Below are 14200 nucleotides of genomic sequence, written 5' to 3'. Positions count from 1 at the left end.
CGACATCTCGCGAGATCTCGGCTGTAATAGCCGAAATCACGCGAGATGTCGGCTATATTAGCCGAAATCTCGCGAGATGTCGGGTGCATTAGCCGCAATGTCTCCTGGGATTACTTGGACGAGATCCCAGGAGACAGTGTGGGCTTCAGCAGGAAGTGATGCTGATCCCCGCAAGAGACCGCCCATCGCCGCAGGGGATGAAAATAAACTACTACGGATTACAAAAGGTAGATGAATCAAAAAAAAAAAACATGTGGCATTATCAAATATATGGTCTAGAGGCAACAGAATGGGCAAATGTTTTATTATGAGTGCAGAACCGCTTTAAGTCTTTTTCAGACTCTAATGCTGCGTACACACGACTGGGCTTTCCGGCAGACTAGGTCCGACAGGATCAGTCCGTCGGACAATCCGATCATGTGTGGGCTAGTCCGACCGTTTAAAAAAAAAAAAAATCGGACGGACCTAGAAATAGAACATGTTTCAAATGTATCTGACGGACTCAAGTCTGACGGACTAAAAATCTTAAAAACCATTCGTCTGTGTGCTAGTCCGACGGGCCAAATACGACGCAAGGGCTTCTATTGGCTACTGGCTATTGAACTTCCTTGTTTAGTCTCGTTTATGTCAACATGTTCAAAACAAACGGAAATTCGAACGGACTTAGTCCGATTGTGTGTGGCCAAGTCCGCTCGTTCAGAAAGTCCGTCGGACCGTCACCGAAAGTCCATCAGGAAGACCATTGGACCTAGTCCAACGAAAAGTCCAGTCGTGTGTACGCAGCATTACAGGTGTTCTTCTAAGATTGCCCTGTATTTGGCTCCATCCATCTTCCCATCAACTCTGACCAGCTTCCCTGTCCCTGCTGAAGAAAAACATCCCCACAACATGATGCTGCCACCACCATGTTTCACGGTGAGGATGGTGTGTTCAGGGTGATGCGCAGTGTTAGGTTTCCGCCACACACAGCGTTTTGCTTTTAGGCCAAAATGTTACATTTTGGTCTCATCTGACCAGAGCACCTTCTTCCACATGTTTCCTGTGTCCCCCACATGACTTCTCGCAAACTGCAAACGGGACTACATATGGCTTTCTTTCAACAATGACTTTCTTCTTGACACTCTTCCATAAAGGCCAGATTTGTGGAGTGCACAAGTAATAGTTGTCATGTAGCCAGATTCTCCCACCTGAGCTGTGGATCTCTGCAGCTCCTCCAGAGTTACCATGGGCCTCTTGGCTGCTTCTCTGATGAATGCTCTCCTTGCCCGACCTGTTGGTTTAGGTGGATGGCCATGTCTTGGTAGGTTTGTAGTTGTGCCATACTCTTTCCATTTTCATATGATGGATTGAACAGTGCTCCATGAGATGTTCAAAGTTTGGGATTTTTTTTATAGCCTAAACCTGCCTTAAACTTCTCCACAACTTTATTCCTGACCTGTCTGGTGTGTTCCTTGGCCTTTGTTTGCTAAGGTGCTCTAACAAACCTCTGAGGGCTTCACAGAAGAGCTATATTTATACTGAGATTCAATTACAAACAGGTGAACTCTATTTACTAATTAGGGGATTTCTGAAGGAAATTGGTTCCACTCAATTTTATTTAGGGGTATCGGAGTAAAGGGGGCTGAATACAAATTCACACCACACTTTTCACATATTTATTTGGTAAAAAAATGTTGAAAACCATTTATCATTTCCATTCCATTTCACAATTATGTGCCACTTTGTGTTGGTCTATCACATAAAATCCCAATAAAATACATTTACCTTTTTGGTTGTCAATTTCAAGGGGCATGAATACTTTTTCAAAGCACTGTTTAGCAAAATAAAGAAATGCCCCCCCCCCCCCCCGCAAATTTTAACCATAATGTACTAGTATGCACATGTGCATCCGCAGCTCAGATCACATTAAAAAAACACTACATATTCTCCTTAATAAGACATTGCATACACACTGAATTTACAGTGACAATTTCCTTATTGTCTGCAAATAATGCATACATACTCACTAATTAATGGCCTTGTAATTGATTTTTCATTAAATCATTTCTCACTTTGTTTTTCTGCCTTCCGGTGATGTCTTCTGTGAGTGCCTGAACCTTTTTTTTTCCCCATTCACTTCTGTTTGTTTGGAACAAGCTGAAGAGCTAGCTGTCTCACATATATCCCCTCATAAGAGAAAACTGGCAGGACTGCAGTGAGAGGAAGAGAATCAAGTCCTCCTGCCGGCTCTAAGACTGTTAAAGCTGATGCTTGGTGACTGGTGGTTACTCCTTCGCACCGCCCCATCTCCCTGCCCTCTGTGACATCATCCACCACCACTCTCAGACTGAAAACAAAGCCAGGAGAGCAGTGCGACACTCTGCCTATACAAGACAGGCAAACTCCAAGGAAGAGGCCAATGTAGACATTACAGAGCTTACTAAGACCACACCTGTAGAATATTTGTGCTGTTTAAGCAACATTGCCCACTACCCAGCACAATGGGCACCCAGTTTCAGGAGGGTTTACCATCCAACATTCAGGGTCTTCCAACTCCAGGAGAGGCTGAACCTGGAGGAGCGGTGCCGTAGGGGGGATAGACTTGCATATACCAAAGTACTTACCAACTGCAATCCACAGGTGGCCTAGAGCATGACCAAAAAAAGAACACTTCAGTGTGGGGGGGGGGGCTGTCTTTTATTTAGCTAGGAAGAGGTGGTCCTGTGGGTTCCACAGGAGGTGTTATCCCCATTCAAAATTGTAATTTTTTTGTTAATAGCGCCAAAAATGTATAACAAATACCACCAAAAGAAAGTTCTATTTGTGGGGAAAAAGGGACAGACATTTTATTTGGGTACAGTGTCTCATGTCCACGCAAATGTCAGTTAAATTAATGCAATGCCATATCACAGAAAATGGCCTGGTCATAAAGGGGGTAGTACATTTTCCAAGTGGTTAAGAAGCTGCAAGAATGCTGGCAATCCGGGAAGTTGTGGAAAAAGATGACCAGCAGACAGATAGCATTCACAACATGAAAGGAGACTATTCACATACGCCTATATTAGATTGTCAAAAAAAAACGATTGTTTGTATTGTTATTACAGTGCTGATAAAATGAAAGTGTATCCTGTGACTGCGGCACTGCGTCGCTTTAACTGACAATTGCGCGATCGTGCGACGTTGTACCCAAACAAAATGTACAGTCTTTTTTTCCCACAAATAGAGCTTTCTTTTGGTGGTATTTGATCACCTCTGTGGTTTTAATTTTTTGCGTGGTAAACAAAAAAAGACCAACAATTTAAAAAAATATATATATTTTTTACTTTTTGCTATAATAAATATCCAAAAAAAACAAACGTCCGTATCAGTTTAGACTGATATGTATTCTTCTACATATGTTTGGTAAAAACAAAACGCAATAAGAGCATATTGATTGGTTTGAGCAAAAGTTATAGCATCTAAAAATAGGGGATAGATTTATGGCATTTTTATTATACATTTTTTTTTTGTACCAGTAATGGTGGTGATCAGCATTTTTTAGCGGGACTTCAACATTGCGGCAGACAGATGGAGACACTTTTGACACTTACTTGGGACTAGTGACATTTATACATGTAGCGGCCACAACCCTTTGCTGTGCGTCCTTGAATTGTTGGGCTTACCAGTTACCTTCTCTTGGCCTGCTCTTCCACGTCTAGGGGTTCCCAGGGTTGATACCCAACGACTTAAACACTGACACAGATGAAGGAGGACTTATTTTACAGTAATAACTTCCAGACAACACAGTCTCTTAGGGAACAGAGGGTACAGGTGAAGAACTCAGGCACCTTGAACTGCAGGTCTAGCAAAGTCTCTAATTCCACCCAGAGAGTAGCCACTCGCAGCTGGGCACTTCAAGGCTGAACAGATCTCTAGCTAGAGATCATGGCAGTCAGCACCTTGACTCAAAAACTTGAAACAGTCCCGTGAACGTGGACAAGTTGTAACTAAAGGTGAACAGGAACCTTTTCCTCAGTACCCGGAATATTTCCCGTATCCTCAATGGTACTAGAAAAGCGTGAATTCTTCAATGTCCTTCCCAACTCAGTAACCAGGCACTTCCCAGGATACCACTTGCCGGCCCTCCTCCGAAGAGTCCTCCCCCGGTCACTTCCATGAGCTGTGGTGCCTCTCCAAGCCAAGAGCACACCTTGAATCCTCCCTCAGTTACTGCGCCTCGGACCAGCCGGGTCGGAGACTCGGGAACAGATGGATCCCTACCCCAGACCAGACAGGTCTATCAGGGGCATTCCACAGGAACATGTTGCAGGGTATTGAACACCCCGTGACCGGGACCCCTCACGGGGCTTCCCCCAGTCCTGGAACCAGACCAGACCCCATGGGTCTCACAAACTCCTCTCTTCCTAACACGTGACCTACACCCCTTAAGTACCCCTTCCCAGACTGCTCAGCAACTCCCACTGATTGGTTCCGAGAAGGCTGATACCCAAACCTCCAACCGGACCTGGTTCTGGCCTGTCATGTGCACCTCACCGTTCACATGGTCAGGCAGAACTTCAAAACACAGCCCGGCCAGACTGGTGTTAAGGCCCACCTACTTAATTAATGCTCAGAACCCCTACTGTTCTGAGGCAAAAACTAAATTTACATGCGTATGACATTTTATCCAAAATGTCATCCGCTACATACAGCAATCGCCGGTCACGCGCATCAGCTTCCCCGCCGTGCAGCGGGCTATTAAAGGGACCGGCGTACAGCGATTTGCGGGAACGAGCCGACCTGCCGCAGTATATTGATGGCGGCGAGTCTGCGTGCGGTTAAGCATACATACATGAATCAAATTTTTTTTTTCAGAGTTAAAGCACTACTTAACTCTCCCAATCAACATTGATTATTTTTAATCCTCATGCTGCTAGAATTAGTAAATAGATAGGAAAGTATATGATATTTACTTGTTTTAAACATTTTTTTCTACATTTCTTCAGTTACTTCCTGGTTTATTGGCACCCCAGATGTTTTGGAACTATATTTCCCATGATGCTCATGCACTCTACAGTGTAGTATCATGAGAAATGTAGCTCCAAAACATCTGGAGTGCCAAGGTTCCCCATCACTGGCCTAGGCAAATGATGCCATACATCCCAGGAGTCTTCAGGAAGGGGGGAGAGGTTTTCTCAGCTGAGCACACTCTCCTGCATGCATGCATGAGCTAAGGGAAGATGGATTCCAGGAAGTAAATGCTATATGACTCATTTGCCCTTGCTCAAGATGGCCATGGACAGAAATACTAGGGTGTTGCTTTTCAAAGTGATTTCTCAACAAAATAAAAAATAGTGACATGGATGGATGGGTGAGTTTGCGTTGAATATTAAAAATTAATTAAATTGTGTTTTTTGGTTTGTGGTGCTGAGATGTAGTGAAGATCTCCTTCAACTGTCTGTGTTTGTATGAAGACAATAACCTTAAAAAAAAAAAATAATTCAGCTTGAAAATAAGACCATGTTGGGTATTTAACCCCTGCATAGAACCCATCACCTCTCTCCATTCCCCTTACAAACTCAATAACGGCCATATTAACCTAATTGTGCTCCATAGCTCCTGTCTTGGCATGAAGTTATTTAGCAGAAGCCTAAGAGACAGCTATCAACTGCTGGTAATAATAGCTTTGGATTCAATTATTGGCCTCTATTGGATGACATATTTTATAGTTTGTCTCTTTGGATATATCAGTATAATTTCTGATCCTGCCTGCTTTATGAGATCATTTCAGTTGTATTAACTCCCATTTATTGCTGAAGAGACCTGCTGAACAGTGCAGGACATTGAACTAATCTGGGCAGAGGCAATGGAAGAGCGTGAGCTGGGAGGATATACTGACAGCGCACTGTGGTACTGACACCGATGTTACTGCTTTGTGTGCAGCAAACCCAGACTGCGTTCCTTCAGACACTGTCATAAATAAAGAAAGGTCCAGTTAGGGCTTATTTACACAGGTGGTAGCTCTTAGAGAGTATTGTATTGAGGGGTGGTCATATAAAGAATATAAGTAGGTAGAAGCAGATAGTCTACACTGGTCTAGCAGGAGCCAATGTCACCCCACCAGGGCCATGCGGGTTGGTGGGGGGTATGCGTTTAACCACTTCTCAGTGGGAATATCTGAATGATGCCTGCAGCTACAGGCATCATTCAGATATTCTCGTTTTCAGCCAGCGATTCTGTGCACCATAAGAATGATCATAGGGGCAGTTCCGCCGCTTGATCGTTCTTACAGGCAATGGGAGGGGACAGCCCCCCCTCCCGCCGCCATCAGGGACCCAGAGCTTCTCTGGGCTCTCCCGTGCCATCAGGGACCCAGAGAAACAATCGGCAACCGCCGGATGACGACCATAGAGATGACTGGTGACCAGTCATCTCTATGACCGTCAGAGGCCCGGACACGGCTTTATGACATTACGTCCGGGCCACGATAGTAAACAAAGCCTTGATCGTGGCTGGTAAGCATGAAATCGTGAATTTTTTTTTTTGATCTCATGCTTTCCAGCCTGGAGGAGCGATGTGGCGTCTTTTTGATCCCGGATATCTCCATAAAGAGGACCTGTCATGCACCATTCCTATTACAAGGGATGTTTACATTTCTTACAATAGAAATAAAAGTGATCAAAAAAATGTGAAAGAGAAAGTGTAAAAATAAAAAAATAAATTAAAATAAACAAAAAAAGTTTTGTTTTTTTAAACGCCTCTGCTCAGAAGCAAAATGCACGAGCAAGTCCCACCCACATATGTAAACGCCATTCAAACCACACATGTGACGTATGTTAGAGCGTGTGCAACAATTCTAGCATTAGAACTCCTCTGTAACTCTAAACTGGAAACCTGTAAAAAAAAATTAAAAAGTGTCGCCTATGGAGATTTTTAAGTACAGAAGTTTGGCGCCATTCGCCGAGTGGGCGCAATTATACAAAAAAATTGGGCTAAATGTACTGTTATGTTATTTTTTAATTCATGAAACCAAAAAAACGCATTTGAATGTAGCACTGACTCCCGAAGGAGCGGCTGAATTTATTGGGCTTATCGTTACCTTCTTCACCTCGTATGCGTCTAGGGGTTTCCCGAGGTAGATGCCCCAAAAACTGCAGAGACTGACGACAGATCCACTTAAAGGGATTTGTATTTGCAAAAAACAGTTAACACAGTCTCTCAACATAGGATCGGAGGGTTTAGGTGAAAAGTCCAGGTACTCTTGATGATAAATTCAGTATGAAACAGTCTCTCACTTTGAATAAATCCAGAGAATAGCCATTCACAACTGGAACCTCACCCTAATTGGATAGTCCTTCTCTCACCAGGCCTAGCAGCCAGCAGGGTGCTTGAGTCAGGAATAAGTCTCTGCCACAGACTTTACTATAGAAAACGTGAGGGAAACTTGATTGCTTGTAGAACACTCGTGTGGTACCAGTATCTTGCAGCCAGTCCGGCGATACCGCACGAGATTGGATTCACTTAGGTCCTTCAGCTTTTCCAGGCTCTTGTTGAGAAGACAACCCTTGCGTGGCCTTCTCCCGAAGAGTCCTCCCCTGGATAACCTCACAGTTGCTGGGCCTCTCCACTAACTGAGACGGCAACGGACCACCTCTGAATCCTCCTTTCAGTTTCCTCGCCTTGGGCTAGCCAGCCCCGAGACATAAAGTCGGGTGGATCCACACCCCAGGCCATGGATGTCCTGGAGGCTGGTCAGGAGGACCAGGACCATGCAGTCAGAATATACTTCTGGACCGGAATCCCGAAACATGTGACATCCGCACCTTAAGTACCCCCTCCCAGAAATCAGAGCAAGAGCGACACTCCCACTGGACTGGTTCCGAAAGAAAGTAACCTTAATGCACCCAACTAGACTGTGTTTCATGCCTGCCAAAAGTGACAGCGCCCCCCATGGCCAGGCAGAACACCCTGCAGTCCAGTCAGACTGATGCTGAGGTCAAAAATTTAGAACAATTAGACCCAAACCAAACTACGGTTTTGAGGGTAACATTAAATTCCAAAACATATAGCGTGTGCTCATCAGTAGCCAGCGCTACATACTCCCCTTGGTGATTTAGACGATGTCCCTATCGTCTAGCTATATAAAAAAAACACCTAAAGCTAGAAAAATTTGAGTACCTGAACTTTAGGGTTAGGAATGGGAAAGGGAAAAGGAATGTAAAACATATTTAAACATTGCAGTATATAAAACCGTTGACACAAGTAAAGTACACATACACCACCCAATTCCTGCCTATCTACACCACCCATTCTCCGGCAGTTTTGATAGATGGTCTTGGTGAATCCTGAAAGAGAAAACCCAGAGACAAAATACACTCTGAACTTGTTAGAAGGCAGGATATCATCCCATTCTCAATGAGACCCTCTCTTCTAAACTTTTAAAACTTTCCTTATTATTTTTATTTTTTTTTCTTAGCAAGCAGTAGCAGTAAACTTTTGTGCCAGCCCACACCACCTAGTGGTCAGAGTCGCTGAAGTGCAAGTCCATTTTTCCCTAAAAGCAGGTACTGTGACCCATTAAGTAGTCTTGACACGCCGCTTCTTATGAGCTGACCCTAATCTAGCTACCCCACAGTCCTTGGTTGTTTTTTTTCAAGAAAAAAAAAGGGAAAAAGAAAGGAAAAAGAGAAAAAAAAACTCTTTCGAATCCAAAGGAGGAGTACAAAGTTCAGGTAATTTCTCTTTACCAATAAAACCTTGGATCCAGTAGAGTCAAGTCTTTTCCTTGCGCGTCCACTGTTGTAACAAAGTAAACTGGACTGTCTTTATCTGGTCTGCAGATAACAACTTTGTCCCCATAAATATGTTGGCCGTAGCTCCAGTGCTGCAGACAACCAACAAATCATTCGTACAGCTCAGGGGAAAAAGCTTTATTGCAAAGTGGCTTCGGAACCTTCAGATAGCTCCAGACGTCATCTGCGTACCATGCTTCACGATTTTCTTCATTCGCATCCATAATCTCTCTGGGCACATATGGGAACTCCAACCCATACTCAGTTGCTACCCGTTTGTTTAAGAAGCACTGAGACCTAGAAAGTCTGGGTAAAGCTCGGGCACTTAGCTCCCCGGGGATATACATGAATTCGGGGACCTATGCACCAGCGTGGCAGAGTTTCTCTGGAGTGTGGGCAGGTTTACGGGCTTTGGCAAAGTCACATTAATGGTGATCGGGGTTTCCGCATGTGGCTGTCCACTCCCTAAATTAAGAGCTAGCCAGCCCGAAATCTCTGTACAGGTAGCGGCCACATCATTCCCACCAGCCCATAGCAACTCCTGGGACATCATCTCAAAAAGATCATCATTCCCTGTGTCAGACAGTCTAACTCCAAGTCCCGTAACTCTTCCGCCGGCAAGTAATTAATCACAGTCTTACTCACTGTTTTGTTAGACTTCTCCGAGGCAAGCTTCTTCCACCGATTTGGTCCGGCCGGACTTGGGAGTGGTCTTCCACTGCGGTTGCTGAAAGTTTTTGCACGCTCAACTTTCTCCAAAGCGGGCATGGTGACATCGGTGTTGATGGAAGAATTTATGTCTATCAGCTCCGGAGTGGTTCCTCCAACAGTAGTGGTAGCAGAAGTGGTGACATCTCCCTCAGGGATACTAGTGGCATTCGGCATTGCTGCTGTGGAAGGCCTCACCAAAAGAGCATAGGTAGCAGACTCCTCTGTAGCCACGCCGTGGCCCAGTCTACGTGGTAGGCCTTCGGCGACATAGACTGTTCCACTTTGAAGAAGTATTCCCCACAGCCAGGACACAAACAAACGGCCGAGGATTTACGATCAGTCCTTCATATTTTGCACAGAGCATCCCCAGAGCCTCGACGTCACCTGATGCATACAGGAAACGAAACAGACGAGACTTCTCCCACTGGTTCCTCCAGCCATGCAACTTGCTGGCTTTTTCCAGGCTCCTCCCACGCTTACATGCGAACAGTGGATGTTGCGAAAATACAGTGCAAGATTTTGCAACAACCACGATTTTATTCCCTAGGGTGTCTGCTAAAAAAAACATATATAACATTTGGGGGTTCTGAGTAATTTTCTAGCAAAAAAATTATGATTTTTACATGTAGGAGAGGAGTGCCAGAATAGGCCCGGTATGGAAGTGGTTAAAAAGGTGACCCACCATGCAGCTGCAACGTGGCCATATTCACTTGAATGGGTCACATTTGGCAGCAACAACAGCCACTGAAAATATCATATTGTTCAATTATTGTACAGCCCAGGGTTGCTGCATGCCCTAGTTTAGGTAGGCGGTCGGGAGGTGAAACTGTGTTTTAACTGCCTGCTTTCAATTCCCCCCCCCCCCCATGTGAATGAGCTCTTAAAGTGTACAACAGTGTCTCTTGTTTGCTGCCTTTTGGTCTGTTAAATATAAAATTGGAAATATTTTGTTAGATCGTATCAACAAGCTGGATGCTGTAGGGAGCGGTACTCGCATATAGGGCCATAGTTCAGGCACATTTACCCCAAAGGCCTCTGTGCTTTCTGGGTTCCCCAAAAATATTAATTTAACAAACAGTGCTCTGTGTGCCTTATGGACACACAAGGCTAGCTCCATGGCGAGCACACACGAGTGCCCCCATAGAAAGCCGCTTGCTATGGGGGTAGGGTTGCCACCTGTCCAGATTTACCCAGACAGTTTGGGTTTGGAATCATGCGTCTGGGCTTCAAAGCCAGCACTAACAACCCCCCCAACACACACACACACACACACACAGGAGAGGAGAGAGAGCGCAATCTGCACCTCTTCCCCCCCACCTCCACCCCTCTGTGTCTGCTCACACTCCAATCCCTGGTGCTGTGCCTCAGAATAGAAAAGTGAGTTGAGGCCAAAAATTTGAAGTCTCAGATACATCTGGATGAAAGGGGTGAGTGAGGTCACCATCCATCCCTGTCTGTGACTGCCAAGGGGTGAGTGAGGTCACCATCCATCCCTGTCTGTGACTAAAGTCTCCCTCTTCTCTCTCCTGCCTCTGAGTAAGTACACTACTTACTTACCTTTCACACTGGGTTGTTTTGCAGATGCTACAGCGCACAAAATAGCGCCTGCAAACAGACCTGAAACAGCCACTGCTGTGTCTCCAGTGTGAAAGCCCCGAGGGCTTTCACACTGGAGCGGTGCACTGGCAGGACGGTAAAAAAGGTCCTGCTAGCAGCATCTTTGGAGTGGTGAAGGAGCAGTGTGTATACCGCTCCTTCACCGCTCCTGCTCATTGAAATCAATTGGGCAGCGCGGCTATACCGCTGGCAAAGCATCTCTGCAGAGGTGCTTTGCGGTGGTTTTTAACCCTTTCTTGGCCACTAGTGGGGGGTAAAACCACCCCGATATCGACAAAATAGTGCCGCAAATCCGACGGTAAAGCACCTCAAAAAATATTGGCGCTTTACCGCCAACACATCTCCCTGCCCAGTGTGAAAGGGGCCTAAGTCAAATCAAGGTTCTCACAGCTCCCCTTACATCAGATTTCCCCTTTTAGACCAGAGGCCATAGTGTTCCTCCTTACATCAGAGTCTTCTCTGTACATCAGAGTTCTCAGTGTTCCCCCTTAGATCAGGGTTCCCAGAGGATCTCTTATGTTAGAGGCCCCAGAGTTCCCCCTTACATCAGAGTCTGCAGAGTCCCCTCTTACAGTGAAAGGGAACTCTGCCGATTCAGATGTAAAAGGGGAAGGCTGCGGACTCTGATGTAAAGGGGGACTCTTGTTCTTAACTTCATATGATTAGAAATGTTATTTAATAGCAAAATATATGTATAATTTATACTATAAAAAAAAAAAAAAGGTTGTGCACCGCCAAAGTGTTCGGGTTTGACTTGAAGAAAAGGTGGCAACCCAATATGGGGGCACTTGGCAGGTGGGAGGAGCCAGGAGCACTGGGGAGGGGGGCCTCAAAAGAGGAGGATAGGGGCATAGAGCAGGTAAGTGTAACGCGTGTTTTTTTTTAAAGAATTTTACTATCGCTTTAACATATGCTTTAATTGACATAATTATCAAGTAGTGTACCTTTTGCTATTTTGTAACCTAAATGTGAGTTACAGCACTACCTATCATGAATATTGCCGTTCCCTTTACAGAACACCAAGATCATCCTCCTGTAATGAAAGCGAGTGGCTGGGGAAGATTTCCGTTGAATCAAAGCGCAGGTTTTATAATTGCTGTGTGTTATCCAAACCCCAACAGAAATGAGGACTGACTTTGCTTCTTGTTACCCCCAACAAAAAATCTTTTAGAATTGTGGCTTTAAAAAATAAACAGTCAAAACTTATTATTGAATATTGTGATTTTTTTCCTAACTGTGACAGCTGGTGTCCTGGGACAGTTGCTGTTTTTGAGGATTTGTTCCTGGAAACATTTGTCCCCCGTGGGCTTCTTAGTACACACGGTCGGAGATTTCCACAACCAAATCCGTCGGATTTTGCCCGTCGGATTTTGCCCGTCGGATTTTGTCCGTCGGATCTTGTCCAAAACTGTTGCATACACACGGTCGGACAAAGTTGGCGAAAAATCCGATCTTTCAGAACGTGATGACGTAATTTCGTTACGATGGGACTACATTCAGGCTAGTAGCCAATAGCTTTGATGTAGGAATTTGATCTGAGCATGCGTGGCACTTGGTCCAATCAAAATTCTCTACACATGATCGGAATATGTCCGACCGGCCCAGTTGGTCGGGAAATATTTCCAACATGTTGGAAAATTGGGTCTGACGGATATTCCGACGGAATCAGTCCGATGCATACCACACACAGTCGGATTATCCGACGACACGGACTGATAGGACACATTCCGACGGATTCTCCGACCGTGTGTACAAGGGCTAAGACTGAGAAACAAGCGATCAAAGGCCGCTGATTGCTCGGTTCTTCAAGCTTTGTGAGCAGAGTTCTGGTGACTGTTAGCCACCGCTCTGTGCTCTTCGCTAACCCCCCCTCCCCCAGCCAGGTGCCGGGCCAGGGTTGCAGGCAGATCCCGACTTTATTGATCTTGCCTCATCCTGGATCGGCTCTGTGACATCAGCCAACAGCAGGCTTCAACCCACTGGAAACGTGTCACAGGAGTGCAGAACAAACTGCACTCCTGTGATCCACAGCAGAAGTACACCCAATGAGCTTTGGCTGTACTTCTCCTTTTAAAGTGATTGTAAAGGTTTTTTTTGTTTGTTTTATTTAAATAACAAACATGTCATACTTACCTCAACTGTTCAGTTTGTTTTTCACAGAGTGGCCCCGATCCTCCTCTTCTGGGGTCCCCCGGCAGCACTATCAGCTCCTCTCCGCATTGTATAACCCCCTAAGAGAAGCTCTTTCCCAGGGCACTCCCGATTCTAGCATTTGTGTCCATAGAATGTAGAACTCAGCTCCGCCCCCCAGTGCCCATGTCATTGGATTTGATTGACAGCAGCAGGAGCCAATGGCTGCGCTTCTACCAATCTATCCAATCAAGAGCCGAAAACCTAGAGCAGAGGGGTATAGCGCGTCTTCACAGAGGGATCGAAGGTGGTCAGGTGAGTAAAACAGGGGGCTAGGGGACCAGTCACTGTCAGAAGAATTTTGCATAGGATGCATTAAGGTGAAAAAACACGAGGGTTTACCCCTCTCTTACTCTATCCAAAATGAAAAAAAGAGTTTTACCTATAGTTCTAGTTTAGGTTAAAATTTATAATTAAAAAAATATATATTTTATCAAGGTAAATTTCAAATTTTATACATTGCCAAATGCCTACATTTAATATATAAAATCTTTATGTTGTGATCCTCAAAGATGCTCTTAAGAAGCTTAGACATATCATCTCTGCAGCAAAGGGTTGTCTTGAAATGAAGACCTGAGCCTGTCTGAACGTCTAAATGCTGTAGGTGTGCCAGCACAGCGAAACATGTTTGCCAACTGTTAGGGTTGTCACCTGTCTAGGATTCACCCAGACAGTTTGGGTTTGGAATCATGCGTCCGGGTTTCAGACTGCTTGAAACCCGGATACATTATTCAGACCAGACTATGGCTTCCCAGCAGGGATACTGGCTGCAGTTGTCTAAGCGGAGAGTGTCTGTTACACTCTTTCACACTGCCCAAAGCCAGCAACAATCTAGCAACCCTCTCAAACACACACAGACAGAAGAGGAGAGGGGTCTCGATCTACACCTCTTCCTTCTGCCCCTACCCCTCTGTGTCTCCATGCATTAGAGT

The 14200-nt window shown here is 45.2% G+C and overlaps 1 long non-coding RNA gene across 1 annotated transcript in view; it reads left to right on the top strand.

The window, feature by feature from the left end:
- LOC143942367 (uncharacterized) overlaps nt 1–12194 on the top strand; it is a 116151-nt gene extending 103957 nt beyond the window's left edge. Inside the window, exon 3 of the long non-coding RNA XR_013264763.1 lies at nt 12094–12194. This is a non-coding gene — a long non-coding RNA (uncharacterized LOC143942367). The remainder of the gene's footprint in view (nt 1–12093) is intronic.
- Nucleotides 12195–14200: the final 2006 nt, after the last annotated feature.

This window comes from Lithobates pipiens, unplaced genomic scaffold (genome assembly GCF_037356315.1).
Source record: "Lithobates pipiens isolate NorthernLeopardFrog02 unplaced genomic scaffold, aLitPip1_a1.2 Scaffold_10, whole genome shotgun sequence".
Lineage (NCBI taxonomy): Eukaryota > Metazoa > Chordata > Amphibia > Anura > Ranidae > Lithobates > Lithobates pipiens.
Note: the sequence above shows the minus strand (reverse complement) of the source record. Positions and strands in the feature narration are given on the sequence as shown.